Raw genomic sequence first — 24147 nt, forward strand, 5'->3', positions numbered from 1 at the left:
TTTATGAACTTTCCGATGAAAAAAAAAGGGTGGGGAACGACTCCAAATGACCGTTTGAAGCTTTTTGTTAGTTTTTCAGGGCAAAATACATAGATACATTGAAAACAATATTTTTCTCGAAAAGCTGAGACAATTTCGGACAAAATCTATGCATTCAAATTTTTTTTTTGTTACTCTTAGTGGCTCGTAATTAGAATTGAAAAAAAAGTTTGTAGAAGAAAAAAATCAATCTTCAATATCTCTGCCAATAATTCAATTAGAGCACTCCGTTTGCGCTTATTTTGCCCCCTTTGGACTATACTTCCTGATATAAAAATAGAAAAAAACTTTTAAAATTTTGAGGCATTTTTTCGTACACAGAATTGGCAAATTTGCGCATGTACGTTTTTGACATTGTATATTTTTGATATTTTTTATTAGAAATTCACTTGATTAACAAGGGTTCCTGTCATTTTTTTCTCAAAATTATTCTTTTGCGGGATGATTGTCATTCATCAAACTATTCTTTCCTGGTAATTCAACTTATTCAATTCTTTATTTATGCTCTCGTACACCATCAGTCGGAAAAAGTGGACAGTTCAGCAACGCCCGACGTAAGTAGTCACATTTTTCCATCGGATTATAATTATCATGATGAATGGAACTTCTCGAGACCCGATCGTGTCAATATATTACGACGTCGTAAAACAGGCTCTAAAAACAGTTCAATTATTAATGGCTGGTTAGACATGCAGAATGATACAGGGATGAAAGTTCCCTATTTATATCCCCTCGAGGTTATTGCTAATTTGACAAATGGAGTATCGGGGGATTCTAAAAAGACTATCAAGTATCCGAAGATTATTGCTTCGTATCCAAATGTAATGAATAAGAAGAAATTTTTAGTCAGTAAATGCAAGAAAATTGATTCTAAGTACTTGGCGCCACCGCCAGCTCATCCACCGGAATTCTTGAAATGTAAACCGAAGATCAAAGCCCATGACGATAATGATGATGGAAATGCTGATCCTATTAATTCAATTGAACTCGATGGAGAAGGAGATGACGAAAATCTAGAGGACGATGAAGATTTGGAAGCAAATGATGTAGCTGCGAATTTGCGAGAAGAACCTGACATTAGGGCAAAAATGAGTGAACACACAACTGATTTAGATATTCAGTTTAGCCAATTGAGAATCGATTCATTACTGCATCCCAAATCCCTCGAACTTGGATCAAATCTTGTTCCTATTGAACATTATGGGGAAAAGGAAACTCTCGAAAAATATTGTGACTTTGAAGCGAAAGGTTCAATCAGAGTCGCTCCTCAAGTAAGGAGAAAAGACCTTATTTGTGATACTGTTGATGCGTGGTCTAATAACATCCAGCCATCGAGTTTGAGAGGCTTGCCCTACAGACCCATCATTTTCGGGGGTACCTTCGATATCGATACCCCTTGCCAAAGCGGGAAAATTTGTGTACTTGAGGATAGCGGACGCTTCATTACTTCAAAACGAATCTCGAAAACATTCAATATCGATTCTCCGTTTTAGAGCTAACATAGATTTATCGATTCGCATTGAGAGATTAAAGAATAGAAATTATTGCATAGTGTTTTTCTATGTTGAGTATGACTTTAGGGTATATTTGATGAATTTGTAAAGATAATAGATTAGAAATAGTGATAAAGATAAAGAAATAGTGAAACTTAATGAGTAAAATCTGTCATTGTTAATTCTTCCCATGATATTTTTTGAAACAATAACAGAACACCTTTTTTGAAATTGAAGAAATTTTTGTGAAATGTACTCATGTTCTCCTCTCACATCGTTCATTATCATCATAATTCAATGTTCAACGAGGTGTGAAAAAATTTGTTCTCCAGTTATGGTTCATCCCCTATTGCTGATTCAAGAAAGAGGTAAAATATTAACATGACTTCCCAAAACGTTGCAATGTAATCATATATGGTATAGTATACATATATGGTTAGTATCGAGAGAAGACATTGGAATCAATAAAAAAAATTGATTGAAGAATGATTATCCATCTCATATATGAAGGGGAAGCGTGTTTTCACGGGGCTTAGATATCAACGCACAGCCGGAATTCCTAGAGCTACGACCATGAGGTTTTGCTTACAGCTTCCGTCAATGACGTAAACACCCACTAACAAAAGGTTTCAGGAAATTCATCCCCTAAGTGGGTGAAAAAGGGGCAAATATTTTTAGGCGATTTCGAAAACCGCTGAAGTTAGAGACTTGAAAATTCATTTTATTCAAATTAATAGGAACGTGTTTTTTTTTTTTGAAAATCAACCCCTGAGGGGGTGAAACGCAGAATGTTATATAAATTTTCGCAACTTTCTGGAGGTTTCTCGCATTTTCTAGAAAATGATGGACTGCTCCTCAGAGATGAAAAATAGTATATTGTGCATCAAGGGCGGAAAGTCATGTTTTCCCGCCTGAGGTGTATATGCTATTTTTTAACACGCCTAGCAACGGAAAGTTCGTATTTTGCTCTTTGATGAGCGGCAGGAAAGTAGGAACTTTCCGTGCAGGTGTGTGAAAAAACTCAGTTTTCCTAATGATGTATGAAAGAACCTTGTCGCAAATTGGGCCCCTGATGTAGACCAATGATTTGTATAGCAATGTATAGTACTGGCCGAGGATAACAGCAAAAAAAATAATTTAATCTGTGAGCGTGTGCGCGTTATGAGGTATAGTTAATCACAGTTCGCAGGAAACGGACTCTTCATCAGAGGAGCCAAACATTATAAAAATATTTTCTGTGTCTTCAGACGGTGGCTTCAGTCGTTTCTCTTGATGTTTAGCATAACCCAGGTACCAAATCATTGTTAGAATATGTGCACAACATCCCACAGTACGGGCACCATTTTTACATGTACAGTAGTATGCTTCCTTCGATCTTTTTATCTACTCAGATATAAATGTAATATCTTGTTCTATTGACGTGTCGTGACTGAATTCTAGCCTTCAGAAATATCGGGTGAGTGATATGCAGACCGTAAGATGCAAAATCAATGTAGGTTACATCTCTACATAGCTCAATTGTAAACCTGCCATCCGCAGAAATATGCTCGCCATAATAGCATCTTGCTTGTTTCAATTGATAATTACCTAAAGCTATTAGATACAGATCCTTTTCTGCTAGAATGGGGAAATCTTGAAGCTGTGTATCGGTGATGGAATGAAATCGACTTGTTTTTCGATTGAGATTATATTCCTTAACGATCTGTCCAAGTGTATTCCTTTTATCTAACTTAGATATCATCAGCTGTGAGATTTCATTAGCATCCGTAATGTCAGAAATAAGGTCAGGATAAAAAACATTATGCATAGCTGCTGCGTTCCGTAAATCAGTCATTAAATGGGGTAGGGAAGGAGTATGCCAGACTTGATCAAAATATTGAAAACATGTTTTAAGGTGACTATTAATGGTTTCTATGACATATCTGATCTTCGTTACGAATCGTGAGCGGTTTGCACTCAAGTCACTTAACTGACTTTCCCCTGCAGGTATCATTTCTGGAATTTTATCTAAAAATCCTTTGTTTTGTAGATAAGTAATTACATCTCGGAAACCCCTGTCGACAACAAAGACATCGCCTGCTTTGAACTTCGACTTGACTTGAGGCATGTTTTCTAGAATTGTCATCAGTATACTAGCGTCGTTCTCTGTTGCTGGAAAAGGTCCAATTACATCAATAATATAACCATTTGGTGTAACACAAATCATCGGTTTAACAAGTGGTCGCAATTTGTACTTACTATAGCCTATATAGTGGAAAGTATTATTTCTGCTCTTATGAACGTAAATATAGGTACAATCCCAGATAGTAATGAGAGATGGTGACTGATTCTTCAGCAGAAGATTGCAAGACATAGGGGTGCGTTTTTCAGATATTTCTGCTCGTGATAGATGTTCAAATCCTAGGTGTTGGGGTGTAAAGTCTCTTCCGAAGGCATATCTTGCTTTGTTAAGAAGTTCGGTAAGAATATGTATCGGTAAGAATATGACCCATTGACAAATACGTACGCTAAATGTCCATCTGTGTGTCCTGTTCGCAGCTTGCATAAGTAGATCGCAAGAGTAGTTTCCGGATGACGTTTTTCACTATTTTTGAGAGAAGGAAGTAGCTGTAGTAATCGTTCAAACTGATTTTTCTTCAACCCTGTACAATGACGAACAACTTCGTCATCAAGACTTTCGAAGAAATCAAAGTTAATAACGTTTGTTCTCTCTCTACTAACCAATCCCTGGAATAAGTTCACCATATCGTTGACGTGTTTTGCTGTAAATATATTGATAATTTCATTTGGAACATCGTCCCAGTGGAACTTGTTGTGATTAACACAAACCCTAGATAATTCTGGGATGAAGATTTTGAAATCTCGTAATACCTGAGCTCTCGTTTCGTTTGTGACACGGAATCGTCCAGATCCATCACATCCGAAAACACATCTTTTTTACCCACCTGATGCTCTTCCCACATCAAGGTGTACAGCACCTTCGTGTTGTGAGTCTTCCTCTTCTGTATCTGATGGACTATCGGATTTTGCTCCTTTATTTCGAAGAAATCTAACCCAACATCGGTGACAAACAGATTCATCCTTAGATATAGAAAGCTTCTTTTGTGAAGCAGTTTTATTTTGAAAATATGCAAACGCTCCTTCATTTTGTGGCCTCTCTGATAATGAATGTTTCAACAAGAGTTTTCTCCCTCGTGTGAGAGATGCGTCACAAGAACAACATCGAAGATTTTCGTTTAAGCCAGTAACCTTTTCGGGGTGACCCCGTACCGGCGGCAGGTCCGTCAAGTTGGCAGTCTTAGGTGCTTCAATCGGGACCAAAATATATGCAAAATATAGGCACTATTTAGGCGCTGTTTTGGTGCCCAATTTTTTTTTCGTGCTCTAATAGAATTTTCAAAAATTGCGTTTTTTAAATACGAGCATCAATTTAGGGAGAAAAGTGGGGGAAAAACGATTAAAAAAATCAAACCTAGGGGATAATAAGGCGCTTTTTACGTGCTTTCGGATACTGGAGAGAAAACTTCAGAAAAATGTTTTTTTTTTACAAAAACAGAACGGTTTGAAAGGAACCGATGTGGATGAAAGAAGTGTAGTGGGGGGTAAGCATATGGGTACGGTGAATTCCCCAAATTAGGTACTATTCAGTGAGACAAACCAAAATTTTGGTGCTCCACGTGCAGTCAAGTTTTTAAGAGGCTCAGTTGTGTCAAGAGGCAGGGTCATTGGACATGACTCCAGCAGTCTCGGAATGGTGGACATGCTTGGAGAAATTAGGCTCTCACGAATGACGATAATTTGAAATTTGGTGCTTCCCCTCTGGACCGAGATCCAGTGGTAGCTCAGTCACGTCATAAGACAAAGTCATTGGACATGACTCCAACAGTTTCANGGACCGAGATCCAGTGGTAGCTCAGTCACGTCATAAGACAAAGTCATTGGACATGACTCCAACAGTTTCAGAATGGTGGACATGCTTGGAGAAATTAGGCGCTCACGAATGACGACAATTTGAAATTTGGTGCTCCTCCTCTAGACCGAGATCCAGTGGAAGCTTAGTCACGTCATAAGACAAAGTCATTGGACATTACTCCAGCCGTCTCCGAATGGTGGACATGCTTGGAGAAATTAGGCGCTCACGAATGACGACAATTTGAAATTTGGTGCTCCCCCTCCGGCCCGAGATCCAGTGGAAGCTCAGTCACGTCATAAGACAAAGTCATTGGACATTACTCCAGCCGTCTCCGAATGGTGGACATGCTTGGAGAAATTAGGCGCTCACGAATGACGACAATTTGAAATTTGGTGCTCCCCCTCCGGCCCGAGATCCAGTGGAAGCTCAGTCACGTCATAAGACAAAGTCATTGGACATTACTCCAGCCGTCTCCGAATGGTGGACATGCTTGGAGAAATTAGGCGCTCACGAATGACGACAATTTGAAATTTGGTGCTCCCCCTCCGGCCCGAGATCCAGTGGAAGCTCAGTCACGTCATAAGACAAAGTCATTGGACATTACTCCAGCAGTCTCGGAATCTCCGTCTCAGACTTGACGATACTTGATAATACTCATGAAAAAATGGAAACGACAGTCAATTCTTTTATCTCTCTCAATAATAACGGCGAATTATAAACAGAACATCAACAATTGATTCAACTAGTGAGCGTCGTCCCAATAGTCAATTCGAAAAATGTCATTTTGGAGCAAGTGTTAAAAAAAAATTTTATGGACGCTCTGTCTCATCATTCGCCGACATTGATCGAAATATGAGAATCAACTGCGGGTTCTGATTTATGATGGTCCGAAGATGAACACGAAGGTGTGCAAAATGTGAAAAAATATTTCTTCAAAATAATACTCATATAAAATAAAAATATTTCAGTCTCAGACTTCACGTTGATTCACTTTTTTTAGGGGGAGCGACTGATATTTTGCACAGAATTGTTATATCTACGGATGAAAAAATGGAAACGACAGTCAATTATTTTATTTCCCTCTAATGACGGTGAATTATAGACAGAACATCACCAATAATTGATTCAACTAGTGAGCGTCGACTTATTAACAATGACTATGCATCACGCCACTCGATCGTAAGATTTTTTTTTGTTGCATTTTGGAGGAGAGCGAAAAGACTTAATTGGACCAACGAGTTTCGACTCACCAATAATTTCGATGTGTTTTTCAAATCCCCCCACAAAAATTCCACCACTAAAATTCATAAATTGTCCTCCTCAATAGTCAAGTTGAAAAATGTCATGACATGACCATGTCTCTATTCGCGAGCGTCTAATGTCGCCAAGCATGTTCGCCATTCCAAGACTGCTGGAGACATACCCAATGACTTTTTCTTATGGCGTAACTGAGCTTTCACTGGGTCTCGGTCCAGAGGCGGAGCATGAAATTTCAAATTGTCTTCATTCGTGAGCGCCTAATGTCTCCAAGCATGTCCACCGTTCCGAGACTGCTGGAGACATACCCAATGACCCTGCCTCTTGACACGATTGAGCCTCTGAAATACTTGACTGCACGTGAAGCACCAAAATTTTGGTTTGTCTCACTGAATAGGACCTAATTTGGGGAATTCACCGTACTCATATGCCTATCCCCCTACACTTCTTTCATCCACATCGGTTCCTTTCAAACCGTTCCGTTTTTCTAAAAAAAAAACAGTTTTCTCTCCAGTATCGGAAAGCACGTGAAAAGCGCCTTATTATCCCCTAGGTTTGACTTTTTTAATCGTTGTTTTCCCCAATTTTCTCGCTAACTTGATGCTCGTATTTAAAAAACGCAATTTTTAGAAATTCTATTAGAGCATGAAAAAAAAATTGGGCACCAAAAAAGCGATTAAATAGCGCCTAATTTTGCATATATTTTGGTCCCGATTGGAGCACCTAGGACTGCCAACTTGACGGACCTCCGGAGGCTGGCTTGACCCTCTAGGTACATCCGCCGCTCGCTTATCTTCCCCTCCAGGACGGACTCCAGAAGCTTTTAAATCGCATTTTTGAATCCTTCTTGCCATGACGGCATAACACGCGTCCAGGGTCTTAGCTAGACAAAACGCATCTTTATATCTGTTACCACAGTCAACCACGAGGAGGTGCCATGGACGCATGAAGACACAAAACACTCGAAAGTCTACCGGACATCGTCAACATTATCATCTTAAGTGACATTCTTAGATAAAAAAAATATTTAGAATGTACCGCAACTTGTGCTGCACGATAACTTCAAGCTTCATATTAGGGTACATGCACACAGCACAGGAGTTGGAAACCTGTATATTATTGATATACAGGGTGTACACTACCCAGTAATATGCATTACAATATTGTACACGTGGGGCTCAAATCCCATAGGGATTTGGGATAGGGTTCTTTATAGAATCTTCGGGGAAACTTGAGAATGTTCAACGGTAGTTATTATTAGACAAATTAATCCATTTCTGTTACGACACATTTTCTTGCAATTTTTTGCATTTCCTGAAAAATTCTCAGGTTCTTCGAAACATCTAGAAAATCTCGGTGCTTTGTGAATAATTGGGGAAAATTCGGCGCCTAGAAAATTCTGTTTTTTCCGAAAATTCAATCACATTCTTGCATCTTCGAGGAAATGATAGAAAATTCAAGGTTTCCGTATTTTCCAGTGAGTAAAGTAAAAATTTCTGGAAAAGTCTAGGAAATTTCTGGAAAATTAGTGAAAATTCAACAAGTTTCTTGAAAATTCGAGAGGATACATGGAGTTTCTAGAAAACGCAATAGTATTCAGGCAGTTAATAAATATTTTGAGAGAATTCACGGAATTTCTAGAAATTTCGAGGAAATTCAAGAAATTTCCGGAAACTATGATATTGAAATAGAATTACAATTTACTTCGATTATTTTATATAATTGTTCGGAGCAGTAGTTAATTAATTTACTTCAAATAAGTGTTCAAAATTGTTATTCTATGAATCTTTCGATTTTTTCCATAATAATGCTTGGCCACCAATTTTCCAAGTTTTTTCCATTCGGATTCTAGAATGCAAAACAAAACGAGATCCAGGGGAAAAATTGGAAAAATTGTGCCTAATAATTTTATTAGAAAAAATCTCAAGAGGAAAATTCGAACAAAAATTTAAAATATATTGACTTTTTCTTATCAAATGTGCAATAGAATCAGCGCAAAAAAAAAGCAGAATTTTTCAATAGAATTCCTATAGAATTCCAATAGAATTTTCTAGCGAATTCGCTAGGTTTTGTATTGAATTTTTTATGCGTGTAATTTTTTCTACTTACGCGGTACAACTGGAAGTGATAGAAAATGGAGAGTGAAACACCACGCACGTCGTCCAATACCATATGCGACTGTTTCCCCACAATTTTACTCCTCTAATCAACGTGTAATTAAGATTTTATTCATCCATAAAACGTTGTTTATAGACATTGTGAAGAAAAATTATGTTCACTCGTCAGAAATGTTTTTTTTTTTTGGGTCTTGTGACGAAAATCGGTATTTTTGTTCCAAAAATACGCTTAACCCATTCAACGGCCAACGTCTACGATCGTCTACATGTGAGAGAAGTGGAGGGCCGTCAGTGCGGTAGTGCGCCATAAGAAAAGCGCGGCAGCTCACGCACATTACTACAAGATGGCGAATCGTAGGAATATGCTTAGTTGTGGAATGGATCCCTTAATCCTCTCACACACTGGAATCTCCCTTGGTCACGCGAATTGATAAGTACTCGCAGTGACATCATGGGACGCGTGCGTGTGTCAGAGAATGTGGACACCTTCGGACGATTTTCTTCGGGAAAATAGATGGGACGTTCCATGCTATTTCAACGGTACATTTAGTTGAGTAAGGAATCCGCAAGCTTTTGAACATTTATATCTTAATAACTACGCATTTTATGTGGAAAACTGAAAAGGGCTTCATTGTTTGGAAAGAATGATTAGTTATTTAAAAAAATATATCATTCGGAAAAAGTAAATATGATTGCAACTTTTTAAATAAACAATTGAAAAAACCTTTCTAGTTATGGGAGTTCCATCCTGGAAAATTTGAAAAAAATTGTCGCTTCTTCAATCCCGTCAACCCTAGGAACAGATTTCTTTGAATTTCTCTTCCTTGAAGATTTCTCTTCCTCCTTCTCATTTGCAGCCTTCAGTTTCTGAGCTTCGAATCTCTCTCTTCTCAATCTTTTTTCCTTCTTGTCCTTTTCCTTTTGCTTTTGCCGAGGAGCTTTTGCAATTTCTCGATTTTTTTTGTTCAATTCTTAGACGTTAGCTCGTTCTTATTTAATCCTTGCTCTTTCCAAAGCTCACTCCCTCTTTTCTGATTCCTCCAAAAGCTTCAGTTCTTATTTAGCTCTGTGAAAAGCCTCCTAGTCAGCAGAAATAGCTACAGATGGCATTTTCACATTCATCTTAGCATTTCTCCTTTTTCTATTGATCCCTCTCAGTGGCTGAGTTACTGGTAGAGCTCACTTAAAAGGAGATGTAACGTCTGGGATTGGGTAGTCAGATTTTTCGTTATTGGGACTTCTTTCCTCGTCCTTAGGCTGGAGTCCCTCAGCCTGTTGGCCTGTAGGCTGCTCGTTGAAGTGATGGTTAGAGATGACTACTCCCTTTGGGCTTTGATCAGATGAACCGCGAGCTTCTCTTCTCGCATTGGACTCGCTGCAATTGACTACCCCGGTAAACTCCTTCAGGTTCTCTCGTTCGGTTTCCAGAGTTGAATCAATGTCAGTGACTGACTTTAGCTCACCATCTTCAGTAATTTCAAAGATTACTGAGTTTTCAGACAGTACAAACTCAGATAGTCTAGCTTCTGTAATGAGAATATCTGCTTCACTGACGATTGGAGATGAAGCTGAGACTGTTGCTTCATGATCTGGAGTTCCATTGCATTCTTCATTTTGCTTATTCATTTCTTCCTGTTCAATCTAAAAAATTTAATGCAACATATACTGACAACCTGAAGAATATTAAATAAAAATCAATTTCTACACAATTCAATCGATGAAAAAACAAAAAATGAATACAGCTGATTAATCCTCATCTTGGAAAACATATTTCGAAATTAATATTGAATTGAACTAGATTATAACTGCATATACCGGAGTGATCGTAGTCTTATCCAGTTGGTCCTCATTATTGTCATGAGAAATAGATTTTGTATACAATCTCTTCATTTTCCTCCATACATAAAATAGACTCCGGCGTGATATATTCCCCGTCCACTCTTCGTTAATATCAGTTTCTTTGAAGCTCTTCAACACGTCCTGATCAATATGGCTCTCCATCGCAACAAGAACATTCTGGGTAGAATCTCGTTGGGAATGCGAGTGAGTATCTGGAGTCTTGTCGTTTGACATAGTGAGTAGTGCATCATACACAACAGCATCTGCGCAAAATGAATGCAAACCAGTTGCTGTAAACCCATTCTTTAGCAACGGTCCAAAATCCATTGAGTCAACTGCACTTATCACAGTCCCAAATTTCTCCAGTGACAAACGATCACCATCATTCTTGAGTCTCCAATCTCGTACCACTTTTCCCCAACGAGCTTTCAAAGGTTTGAAGATGGCCACATCCATCGGTTGAAGAACGTGAGTTGAGTTTGGATAAAGTGCAATTAATATGATTCCTTTCTCTTTGCAAAATTGACTCAAACTGTATGTCAAATCGGATACATGATCGTCCACATATAAGATTATTGGAAACTGAATTGCATTCTTGAGTAGCCATTTGTAAAAGACGATGGAGATCCAGTCAGAAAAATACTGGGCTGTCTCCCAACCCTTCTTCGTGTGCCCAATAGCCCAATCATCAGGGAATTCAGATTAAATGGGCGGTGGAATATGTGAATATTTGAACAAAACCATTGGGGGAATCATCTGACCAGTAGCATTTCCGCAGAAAAGAGTAGTGACGGATTCTTCGTCATCATTTTTAACACGTGTGTATGCTTTTTTATTTCCTTTCTGAACCAAGACATTCCCTAATTTAGGAGCCAAGGGAAATGACGATTCGTCACAATTAAATACTCTAGATGGATCGATATCCTTGAGACCCTTTGCCTCCAAATAAGTCCCAACTTTTTGAAACCAATCGCGAATATTCTTCTTACTGATAATAGCTCGAGAATGGACTAAATTTTGAGATAATCTTTCACAGAGTCCAGAATGACGGGACATAAAGCCATCAAACCAACTTCGGCCTGGTCGATTTTTGTTGAAGACAGCTTCCATCTTATTCAGTTCTTTTAGCAGTAATTGCACACTATTAAATAATTGATCTCTGGCCACCGGAAATCCTTGGGCACTTATGACTTTGATCCATTCTACAAGTTTTCCTTCGATGTCATCACCCAGTATACAACTTGGGCCTCTCTTTTAGATCACAGGCTTCAATACTCTTGTCTTTTTATGTCTCAAAGTGGTTCTGGAAATATTATACTCCTTGGCGACCGTGGCCTGTGGACGTCCACTACGCACTTTCACCAGAGTCTCTTTCAACTGCGATTCCCCATACCTTGGTTTTGCTGGTGGTTCATTTTTCATTTTCGCCCTAGCAAAAAAAAAATATCGCGCATAACACATACGTTCCATATACACTTCACAAATTTTTAGATGAATGAAAAGAAAAATTATTGACAATTAGCTTGAATTAAAAATTTCAGACTGACATTTTCACGCAAGAATACGGAGACTGAGAGGTTAAGAGCATGGGTGGCATTAATTGACGCACAGGTTCGTTTGAAAATGTATTTGACTCATATTTAACGTTTTTATTCCTAAAATAAATAGTTAGTAACTGGTGTATATCATTTTTAAGCAGTTGAATACTCACATTGTTGAGAAATGGAACGAAAAACGAAACAGACCAATTTTCGCGAGTTCAGCGTGTCTGACACATTTCATCATTTATTAAGAAGTACTTCCCATGCTCGAAAACTTATGATTTTTGGCGACAGAGGGCAGGAAACATCACTCTCGTGCTTACTGCGAGGCACTTGTCGAGACGAAATAGTACATTACATACCCGAGCCTTGGAAAACAGATCATCGTCCCCCACGTGCAAGATTGCCTTCCGAGCCGAAGGCGATGATGGCAAGCACATGAGGGAGGGTGATATGTTTTCCATGGTATCGCTTCTCAATCTTCGCGATATCCTGATGGAAGCGCTCTCCCTGTTCATCACTAACGTCAACAAGCTTATCTGGGAAGAAATCCAGATGGGAGTGTAGAAAATGAATTTTTAACGACATGTTACATCCCATTTCATTGTAATTAGTCAGCATCTGATTGACAACTTTCCTGTACTCTGGTGAACGGTGACTTCCGAGAAACTCGGAAAAGACTCGCTGCAATGAATCCGACGTCCTCAGTTCTGTAGGTTTTAGGCGTTTTGAAAAATCTTCATCATTCTTGAGCAGTTTACGAATCTGTGGGCCAATAAATACACCTTCTTTTATCTTAGGATCACTGAGTTTCGGAAATAGCGTCTTCAGGTAGCTAAATGCTGGTCCTCCCTTTTTCAATCCTTTGACGAAGTTCTTGACCAGTCCAAGCTTGATATGCAGGGGTGGCAGACAGATATCCTCAGGTTTACCCAGTGGCTCCCTGATAACGTTTCGCTTAACAGGAATCATCTCCTCACGTGAAGGCCAATCAGAAATTTTGTAGTGGTTTTTGCGGTCTCGACTATCCCACTCACACAGCAAGCCAGGGGTACTTTGTTTTCCCTAGTTGCATTCCTGAAATGAGTGCGACCATTTTGAGATCAACATAGATTAACCAGTTATGGGAGGCATGATCAATTTTCTCGAGCAGGAATTTCACGTTCTCGTGATTTTCTTTCAATGACGTAGAGTAGGCGATAGGCACCGAAGAAAATATATTGCCTATATGAAGAAGCACGGCCTTCAGACTGGTACAGGAGGAATCAATGAAAAGACGCCATTCCTCCACATGATCCTTGAATCCCAGACTCTGCATCAAACCGTGTACATCAGAGCAATAACAAGGCTCTTCATCATTCCTGAAAAATTGATGAAACGTCTTGTCTCGATCACGGAAATGACTGGGGCAAACACCAGGCTGCAAGAACTGACACTCTATCATCCTCGAACCCATGAGCTCTGGTGTCTTTCATGAGACCAAAATCTCTCACCCAATCATTTAATTGCTCTTGCGAAAGGGGATGTGGTGTTACGGGAGCTGTTACTTCTTTTTCTGCATACTCGGGGTCTTCTTCATTGCTGTGCTGTATGTCATCAGATTCGTCACTTTTCTTCACGAAATTGTCACTCTTAAATATTGGGATGTTTGGTGAGAATGATGGTAGGTCCATTGAGGAAACGTCTGGATACTTCAGAGATTTTTTATTTCTGGTGGAATATCCGTATGTGTTGGTTAGGCAAAAAAAGCAGTCCGTAATGTGATCTTTTTGCTCTCTCCATATTGCGGGGATATTGAACTTGAACTTCATAATATCTTGCTGAACTGATAACTGCAAATTTGCACGACAAGAGCTGCAGCACATAGTTGGGACCCACGTTTCGCCCACATTTGATACAGGGTGATTAAACAATTTTTGGTAAGCACTTTCCAAATCAGGGGTGATATTTCTCCTCTGTGACTTTGGGGTGAATCCAGCACAAACGTAAGAGAAAGATTCTGGTGAGTTTTTATACTTTCGCGACATCCTTATAGAAATGATTAGAGAAAATTTCAGCATTCATCTCTGAAGTTGGAAATGATTCTCCCATGAACATTCTACTGTTAATTCAAATAACACAATGAATAGGTGAATAGAATCAGTAAAATCGAAATTCAATAGGGAACTTAATCCATTAGCAAGATAGTTCTATGCTAGATATGAAAAATGAAAGATAGAAATGAAATAGGAAAGAAATGAAATACATTTGAAAAAGATCAGTAGTGCATTGGTAAAATGGTTCAAGTCGATGTAACGTCTAGCTGAATCCTCGAGATATATCTGGAAATCTAATAGAGATAGCGAAATTTTTATGATGACCTTTCTTGTAGCTCTCATTTCACTCTACAGACAAGGTCTGTTTGAAATTGATGCTAAAAATTTAGGCGGGTTGGGGAAAAGTGATTTGGAAAAGGTGTGAAAATTAATTACACGCGATTTACTAAAAACCCACTGGTGATGTACTTTATTTATGGTGTAAACCACGCGTCTAGTAATCTTATAAGGGTACACTGTTCGTTGAATTGTCTCAATTTAAATTCGATAATTGTCTCTACACTGCACTTGATAATTCTCTTGATAATTCACTTGATTATAGTCCCAAAATGAATTGATAATTGACTCAAAATTAATAGATGATTGACTCGAATAGAGATGCTACTGGGAGTGTTAACTCAGTATCTCACGGTGATGTACTCGGTGGTGTACTCGATATAGCGATTGCGATAATACTCGACTGTACAGAGATAGAGACGATACGATACTGTGGTTAGAGTGACTCTCTCGGTGTCTAGAACGATACTACTGACTTTTTCGGCAATGTTCTTCGTAGCTGACCGTGATCCCGAAGGGTCCCGAAGTTTCTCGAGATTTTCGTTAAGCCCGGTGACCGTTTGACTAGTTTGAATAGCTGAGTTTCAAACATCTCGGGGGCCATTCATCATCAGGGAAGATGAATTATGTGTTCCATTTCTCCGCTGCTGCTTCTCTGCGATAATTACTCGTTGACTGGCTCTGGATCGTCTTCTCGATAGTTTTCTTCTCCTGATTGTTGGATAGATTTCTTCTCCTGATTGCTGATGTACTGGTGATAATTTAGGGCTGATTGCTGATGTACTGTTGATAATTTTGGGCGGAAGCTATTTAATACGACTCACAGCTCGGATTGATGATATCTCCCAGGGCTACTGATGCTTCTTCTGCGTTGGTTCTTTTGAGGAGTTTTCCATGTTGATTGGTCTGTTGTCTTTCGGTGAATCTCTCGTATGATATGATGAAAGACTCTGTTGGTTATCTAGACATGAGTTCTTGGTGAGCTTCTAAGGTGCTGAGACGTATGAAACTGGAATGTGGTTTCAGTCTGGTTGAGGGTTTGTAGTCTCTATGAGTAATGAGTTCAGCCAGGGGCGTTCCTCACTATGGATGTTGAATTTCTGTTTGATTTTCTCATTGTCGTTCTGCCTCGGCTGGATCGTCGAGGGTTGGAGTTGAGGTTGCTGGTGTTGATAGTAGCTGCTCTGATGAGCCACTTCTGCTGGACTCCTTAGCCCACCTGGACCAGGATTTCTGGATCTTCTAGGTGATGACATTCCATCTGTCGTTCTTGCTGAGGTTCTTGTGGAGATAGAACGACTCTGGAATCACGTGTAGAGGCTCACCAGTCAGGAATTGTCCTGGGTGAGTGCTTGGAGATCATCTGAGTCATAAGATGTTGATGAGATTGGCCGACTGGCGTGCAGACAGGCCCTTGTCTGAATCTGAATGTTGTTGAGTTCTTTATCGGTGAATCTCGATGACCCAAGAGTGCTGTTGAGATGATACTTCGTAGATTTTCTTGCTGCTTCCCAGTCGCCACTGAAGTGAGGTGCTTTTAGTGTTGAAAAACTTCGTTGAGTCCTATGAGTGACGAGAGCAGCTTGGAATTGCTGATTCTCTTCCGACTGATTTTCTTTTTTTTACAACTTGTTGAGAACTGCTAACACTCCACTGGAGGGTTCTTTGGTGAGTTTCTCCGTTTACTTACTGATGAGACGAGACTGACGAGGCAAATTTATTAGGTGAATCTCGTCAGGGTTTGATTTTGAGCACTTGAGACGTCCTCCTAGTCTGATGATTTGCTCCTTCTAGTGCTGAAGTGCTTGTTGTAATCGATGACTTTTTGTTGATGATTTCCTTGGAGAGATTTATGAGCAGGATCTGACGTTGAGTTCTTTTGCGTGAGGATAGACGATGAGGTTGTTTCACCTTGGACGATCTTGAATATCTGTTGAGGAGTTCAGCCAGCTCAAATTGATAGCGACTGGGTGAGCTGGTGATGACCTCTTAGATGAATACTTCGATTAGGACGTCTGTTGATGACTGTGGCTAGTGTTGTGGATTTTAGTTTATCCACAGGTTATGGGTTACTAGTTGACTTGTCGATATGTCTCTGGATGGACAGTCAGCTGGGGTTTCATCACCACTGACCTCAGCTGAGTTTCTACTTGGTTGAGCTTCAGGAGTTGATCAGTTGATGACTCCCGACATGACTGTTGAGATGGACTCGTTAATATGTGTCGATCTAGTGTAGGCCACTACACTCATGGCTACTGTAGAGACGTATGACGACTTGAGGAGTGTCTATTGGATCAGCTGTCTTCGATGCCATCTACGTTGATGAGTCTCATAGCTGCGTTGAATTCCTCGTCGCCGAGATGAATTTCTTGGTGATGTTCCGGTGATTGGTTTACGTCGGGGTGGAAACAATGGATGAGAGTTGTATCATTTGCCAAATTGATAAAGGAAAATTGATACTTCACCTCTCAGTCCAGTTGATTCCTGCATCCCCGATGCAGTCAGCCAATAAGACAGATTTTATTGTCTGACTGCGTTGAGATTCTCTCGGTGATACGACGAAGAAGATTCGTTGTTGCTTCTATTGGCTGTTGATTAACTCTGGGAGCCTATTCTCGACTCAGGATCGTACGGTCGTACGACAACGCGTCACATGTGGCCCTTAAGCGAACTGCTGGGTCGTATGCGACCCGCTTTTGTACGATCGTACGATCCTGAGTCGAGAATAGGCTCCCTGGATTGTCGACTCGTAGCGGGTGGCTTGTAGAGCCACTTTCTCTTCGATGAGGATGTCTAGGTTGCTTTTCTGATGGATGACTGATGACATTCTTCTGTCAACTGCTGTATGTTGATGAATCTTGGTGAATACATCCTCTCTCTGAAGTTCGTGAATCAGTAGATGCTATACTGAAGGAGTTCCTGGAGAATTCAGATGTGCTTCTCATATGTTGAATGTCTTCGATAACTTGAGGTACTTTAGATCGGCTAGTTGAAGATTCTGTCGAGAGCCGGTTCTTGTTGATGAGTACGAGAATGGTGGCAGTCTCCTGGTGAAGTTCTTGAGGATGTGGGCATTGATTTGGAGCTGTAGAGACCCATCGTCTGCTTGAAGATGACTGACACGATTCTTCTTATGTTTACTTAGTTGCTTGTACCGATTTTTATAGATTTGCTTGTTGATAATCTTCGTTGAACCTCTCGTTGATGAACTGGTTGATCTTGGGGCAAGTAGCTCCTTTGGGATTGCTTTGGAATCGCATTGGAGACTGTATTTTCGCCTGAGCTATCTGTAATAACCTGTGTGTTGGTCTGCTGCTGATTGTTGATCTTTCTCAGTGAATTGCGGATCGGTGTGATTTTCTGCTGTTGATATTCTTTCCTATGGGTTTCTTGTCGAGTTGAGGAGGCCATAGCTTCCCTCATTCTTTGAGGCTATTGTTGACAATCTGAGGGTTGTTATGGATAACCTGATGATCTATTCTTGTGGTCGTAAGTCATCGACTATCTGCTGATGATGTTCTTCTGTCTGGTGAACCGTCTGTCGAGTTGAAGGATGCGTATGTTCCTTTGCTCGTCGTCAAGCTCGTTATCGATGATTGCTAAAGGGAGAAACAGGGTAAGAGACGTATCACTTGCCAAATTTATTGATATATGGAACATGATACTTATCTCTCAATCTTGGAGTTTCTGATGTTCCTTAGCTCGCTGCTAATGCTGAAGATATCCTGATGATTCCTTCCGAGGTATTGAGTTTCTCTGGGTTGATGTTCTTGTGGCTGTTGATGGTCTTTACTGGAGAGTTAGCTGATGGACTAGTTGTTCAGAAAGGAATGTATTTCTGATCCTTGATCAATTAGAGCTCTAGCTTCGATCGAGACTCTTCTTGGTGATTATGCTCTAACTTCGGCTGCTTAACAGCACGTATTGGTGATCTGCTTTTGGATGATGATCTTGCTAGTTGATTGGCTGCTTTTTCATTGATCCGCTGGTTATAGAGATTTACTGCTATTGTTGAGAGTCACTGCTACTCTTTAGATACATTCCTCTTGGTGAGATTCATTGCTACAGTTGATATCCTTGAGGTCGCTTGTTGATCTTCTTGATGATTGCTTCGTCTGTCAGAGTCCCATGATGCGGTAGATAGTATGCTGGAGTGGATTCTGAATATTCTGTTGTTTCTGTATTTCTTACTCGTTGTTGAAGTTTCTAAAGAGCTGGGAGCGTGACTCGTTTGAGTTGACTCAGCGTGTAATTGTCTAACGTTGATGTCAGGCTTTGAGTTAGATTCTTCTGGCACTGATGATGTCCTTGGAGATATTCCTACTGTGCAGCGCTCAGTTTGATATCTTTTGTAGTTGGATTCTTATTCTTCTTACTGTTGAGATCATCTGTTTCTGCTGATAGCTCTAGTTGTGTTGATTGGACTTGTAGTTATTCCTGGTTTGAATTGTTGGAGAAGCTCTCTTAACTGCTCAGTTGGAAGATTCCTTACGGCCGTTGAGGAATAATTCGTGAACAGTTTTCCAATTGATTGTCCTTGCTGGTGTCCAATCAATCGTGGTGTATTGGCGCCAATTAACTTGAGGATTTCTGGACTTGACAACTCTTTGATGAACGGCCTTGGTTGTCTGCCCTAGTTGATGATCTCTTCTGGATCAGGCTGGAGATGATGTGGATCGGTTCGCTGAAGATCTTGCAAACCGTCGATCCTGTCTGATATTGCTCTCTGTACGTCCTTTGTCGACTTGAGGACGTTGTAAAGTCCCCAATCGACGTCGGGCTAGTTGATTCCACTAACTCGGGTTGATTCTGTCGTTGATGACCTTCAGTTGATTGATAGTTGATGAAGTGCTTATTCAGATTTCATTGATACTTTTGGTTCGAGCTTGAAAGTCCTCTTGGAGACTTGTATTCTAGCTTGAGCTGTTGCTAGCAGTACATACTATGGATCTGTTTCCTTGGAGGCAACTGTTGATAACCTGGAGGATATTGGTGACAATCTGGGGGTCGCGTTCCTACTTCTCGTAGGTGCTCATCCATTTACTTGTGATGTGCTTCTCTCTATGGGTGATGTATCGCTGATGTATCGATAATGGACTGATAATGTACTGTCCATGTATAGTCCGTGGATTGCTGAGGGACTGTTGGTTGTCGACAACTCCAGAGATTCTTCTTCGATTTTTATGGCTCTGATTTAAAAATCTTGCGGCCGTTGTCCCTCTATAGGGACCTTTCAGAAATAATGTATGTCGGTAAGGAGGATAGAGGTTTTCAGGGGGAGAATTTGAAAAATTTTCAAATGAGTTTGTTGATGGATTTGAGGTAGTTTGTAATGATGAAGCATATCTTAGAGCTGGGAAATATTAGGATTTTGGTCAAATTAAATGAAGTTATCTTGAGTTTTTCTAAAGCTTTAATGAATACTGTGCATTCTCTTGTATACTTTGGACAGTACCAGAAAACATGTGCAAGAGATTCTACTTGATTACAGGAGCATAGTGAGGAGTCCACTATTTTTTTCCTATGAAGACCTTGATTTAGATTAAAATGGTTTGATCTCATTCTTGAGATAGTTGTAACTTGTGGTCTGTCAATATCGAGAGTTTTAAAGCAGGGAGGATGGCAGCCCTTATATAATTTCCTAAAGTATTCTTATCCTTTATCAAGGTTTCTGGCTTGTTGTCGAAGTAGTTTGAAAATTTTTGAGTTCATTCTACTGGTAATGGAGCCTTTGAAGTCGGAGTGGGGGATAGGTGAGTTATTATCTTCATCATTTGTGATTGAGTCCTTTGCATAGGAGTCTACTGATTCATTTCCGGTTATCCTTACATGAGAGGGGATCCAGACGAATGAGACTTCTGGATCATTGAGAGATAGGAGTGACCATAGTTCGAGAATTTGATAAACGATGTGTGAGTTGGATTTGAGGGCGATGTTAGTTAGGGCTATAAGGACACTTAGAGAGTCAGGGAGAATCACTGCTTTTTCAATATTGTGTTGTTGAATTGTTCTGAGGGAAGTGAGGATGGCGAGGGCTTCAGCATTGAAGATTGAGGCGAATGAGGAGATTTTGTGCTTTGTTATTATATTGTGAGAGGGGATAAAGACAGCATAGCCCACATAAAAGCTGGTGTTTTGGAGCCGTCTGTGTAAATGTGAGTGTGGGAGTCTAGATTCTCAGATTGCAATTCTTTCTCCAGACATGAGTTGACATCTTTTTTATTTTTTATTCGGTTACCAATTGAGGTGTTAATGGAGGGAGAGGCAGTGATGAGGCTGAAAGGGAATTGGTAGGGCACTGGGTGAGGGTGGGAGTGAATTTTTGATTGGTGGTGGAGGAGTCTTGTGAGATCTGTAACGGGGGAGAGCAGTTTGGATGTTGTGGATATTTGATTTTTTCTTTTCAAGAATGAGGTGTAAGTATGAGAGTTTGTCGTGAAGAGGATGTTTTGAGAGAGAGAATGTTCTCATCATATATCTGTCAGAAAGTTGAGAGATTCTAAGAGAGAGAGGGGGTCCAGCAGTCTCCACCAGCATGACGTTTTTGGGGGTAGAGCTGCGATATCCCACAGCTAGCCTTAGAGCAGAGTATTGCAGTTTGTTTAGTTTTGCAAAGTCGTTATAGTTAGCAAAACGGAGGATATAGTCATATCCATATTCAATTGAGCTACGAAGAAGACTACGATACAAAATAATAAGGTTTCTAGGATCAGCTCCGTACCAAGTTTTTTGGAACCTTTTTGGGCTATAGCGTTGATGTATTTGGAGAATGAGAATCTGTAGTCAAGAGTTACTCCAAGAAATTTAGTAGAGTCTTCAGCAATGATTGGGGAGTCGTTGATAGAAATAGAATGTTCGGATGGGTTGAAGTGTTTTTTGGAAAATATAACGAGATGTGATTTTTCTGGGGAGATTTCTAGATGTTTATCAGTTGAAAATTCAGAAATTTTATTGACAGCTTTCTCCACTGAGGATACTACTGCATCAAGATTACGACCGCGGGAATAGATAGCTAGATCATAAGCAAATGATATAGAGTCAGCGCCAAATGATTGTAGGGACGGGAGGTTGGCAAGGTAGAGATTGAAGAGGATGGGGCTTAGGACCGAGCCTTGTCCTGTACCTCTATCCATCGGGAAAGGGCCTTCAAGATTACCTTGTATGACAAAATATGATTGACGAAAAGCTAGAAGGAAATAGATGAAGTTGGCAATTTTTTAGAGAATGCCTAGGCGAGCAAGGTCTTCATAGAGTTTACAGGGATCTACATGATCGAATGTTCCTTTTATGACTACGAAGAGGCAAGCGGTAAATTCGTTAGATGCAAAGCCGGTGAGGATTTCTGAGGACAGGATACCTAAGTTATCTGCACATGAGCGCATTTTTCTAAAACCAAATTGAATGTTTGGAAGAATATTTTGTGATCCGAGCCACCATGTGAGCCTGTTTGATACTATTTTTTCACAGAGTTTGAGGAAATGGGAGGCAAGGGCAATTGGGCAGAATTTGTTCGGAGATGATTTTGGAAGGAGGAAGATGAGGAATTGTCTCCAGGAGTCAGGGAATTGTCCTGCGTTAAGAAGCTCATTGAAGATGTCAAGAAGAATGGACTTGTACTCTGAGGAAAGTTTGCTAATGATTGTATAGTCGATTTTATCTAGCCCATGGGAGGATTGATTTTTCATTGATCTTAGAGCTTGAGTAAATTCTTGGGGACTGAATTCCTTTTGGAGAAAGGGGTTTGATTCAAAGGGGATTGCAGGAGGAGGAGGGTAGCAGTCTGATGGGAGATTCGGGCAGAAGCCAGAGATGAATTCTCTCATTTTGATTGTTGATTCATTGTCTTGCTTGGGGATATGAGCTGGATTATAGTTATTACGATTTTTAAACCATTTTATTTTGTTCCAGACTATTTTCATGGGAGTATCTAGGGTGTTGCAGAAATTAGCCCAACATTTTACTTTTTCTTTTCTAAGAATGAGTTTGGTGAGGGCGGTTTGTTTTTTGATGGCTATGTAATTTTCTTCTGAGATGAATTTTCTAAATGTGGCTTTTCTTCTAAGGGCTACTGCTTTTAAACACATTTCATTCCACCAGGGGGTGGGGGGGGGTTTCTTTTGATTTTTTGGAGTTGTGCTGGGCGGGAGGAGAGTAGACTTTCTTTTCAACTTTGGGAAGAGGAAGTAATTGCTTTCGTTATATTATCGCTGAAGGATTCATATTTTGTTTGAGAAAGAGTTTCATTTGGGAGATTTTTCAGGAAATCGATATTTAAAGATAGTGACTCTTCAAACAATGACCAGTCAATCTTGGACTTGTTGATTTTGTAAGAGAATGATTTTCAATATTCAGGGGGACAGTTGGTTTGGGTAGCAATCGGGTAGTGGTCACTACCCATATGGTCAGGTAGCACATTCCAATTTGATTGTAATGCTATATTGGAGGAGACGAGGGTGAGGTCGACACATGAAGGGGCTTCATTTGGGGATGTAATTCTTGTTAGGGTACCATCATTGAGTGGGAGAAGGTGGGAGTTTGCAAAAGCATTGGTGAGATTGGAGCCAGAGTCACAAGAGCAGGTGCTACCCCATACTTCAGAGTAGGAGTTGAAGTCACCTCCTATGATTGTGGCATGGGCAGAGGGACACAGATCGAGGAGCTTGGTCCATTCGGCGGATGGAACAAAGACCTTGGGTTTTTTATAAAGGGAGATAATGGCTATTTCGCCGCTAGAGGATGGGATTTTTACTGCTATCAGGTGTAGATTGGTTGATAGTTTGTCTAGATTATGGATACGAGACTATGTTATATTGTCCTTAATGGCTATTCCAAGACCTTGTTGGTCTAGGATGTCCTCTCTGAGAAGTTGAAAGCCTGGTAGTGAGATCGGTTGTTGGCCTGGTTTGAGCCAGGTTTCGGAAAGAAGGATTAAGTCGTATTTATATGAAATATTGCGGAGGTCTCCAATCTTTGGTCTGAGGCTTCGGCAATTCCATTGTAGGATACGAAGAGAAGAATTTTCTGTGTTATGTTTATATGTATGATCCATTATTGGGAATCAAGTGTGGAAAGAAGGGTGATTATTGAGTTAGTGAAGATGTTGGATGAAGAGGAAGGCGAAGTGGAGATAGATGTTGCAGAGGTGGTAGAGGGGGGTTATGTGTGAACGGTATTTTGTTCAGTTGCCGTGGGTTGAGAAGGGGATGTGGTTTGGATGGAGTTGAAGGGTTTGGAGATTTGGTTTAGGTGATCAGACAGACCAAAGCTTTCCACTAAAGTAGAGAGTTTGGTGAGGAAGACATCTAATAATGTTTTGATTTGGTTCATTATCAGTTGAAGATTTGGGGGTTGAATAATTGGGAGATTATGGACACGTGCTTGAGAGATATTGACTGACGATGAGGATTTAGTGTAGATTTGGGGGAAATAAGATTGGAATAGTTGGAACCATTGGGAGAAATTAGCAGGTGACTGTGATCAGGGGCCATAGAAGGAGGCAAGCGGTAGTTATTGTTGGATATTTGACTTGGGCGGGTGACGTGGGTGTGTCGGGGGGGGGGGGCAAGGGCGCTGGGG

At 40.2% G+C, this 24147-nt stretch overlaps 1 protein-coding gene across 1 annotated transcript in view; it reads left to right on the forward strand.

Annotated features, from left to right (window-relative positions):
* The first annotated feature begins 561 nt into the window (after positions 1 to 561).
* LOC107045978 (protein transport protein Sec16A-like) overlaps positions 562 to 24147 on the forward strand; it is an 81157-nt gene continuing 57571 nt past the window's right edge. The window contains exon 1 of the mRNA XM_015268405.1: positions 562 to 593. The gene's annotated coding sequence lies outside the window, so the exon portion shown is untranslated. The remainder of the gene's footprint in view (positions 594 to 24147) is intronic.

The sequence above is a fragment of the Diachasma alloeum genome, unplaced genomic scaffold (assembly GCF_001412515.2).
Source record: "Diachasma alloeum isolate Michigan unplaced genomic scaffold, Dall2.0 Dall_scaffold_01153, whole genome shotgun sequence".
Lineage (NCBI taxonomy): Eukaryota > Metazoa > Arthropoda > Insecta > Hymenoptera > Braconidae > Diachasma > Diachasma alloeum.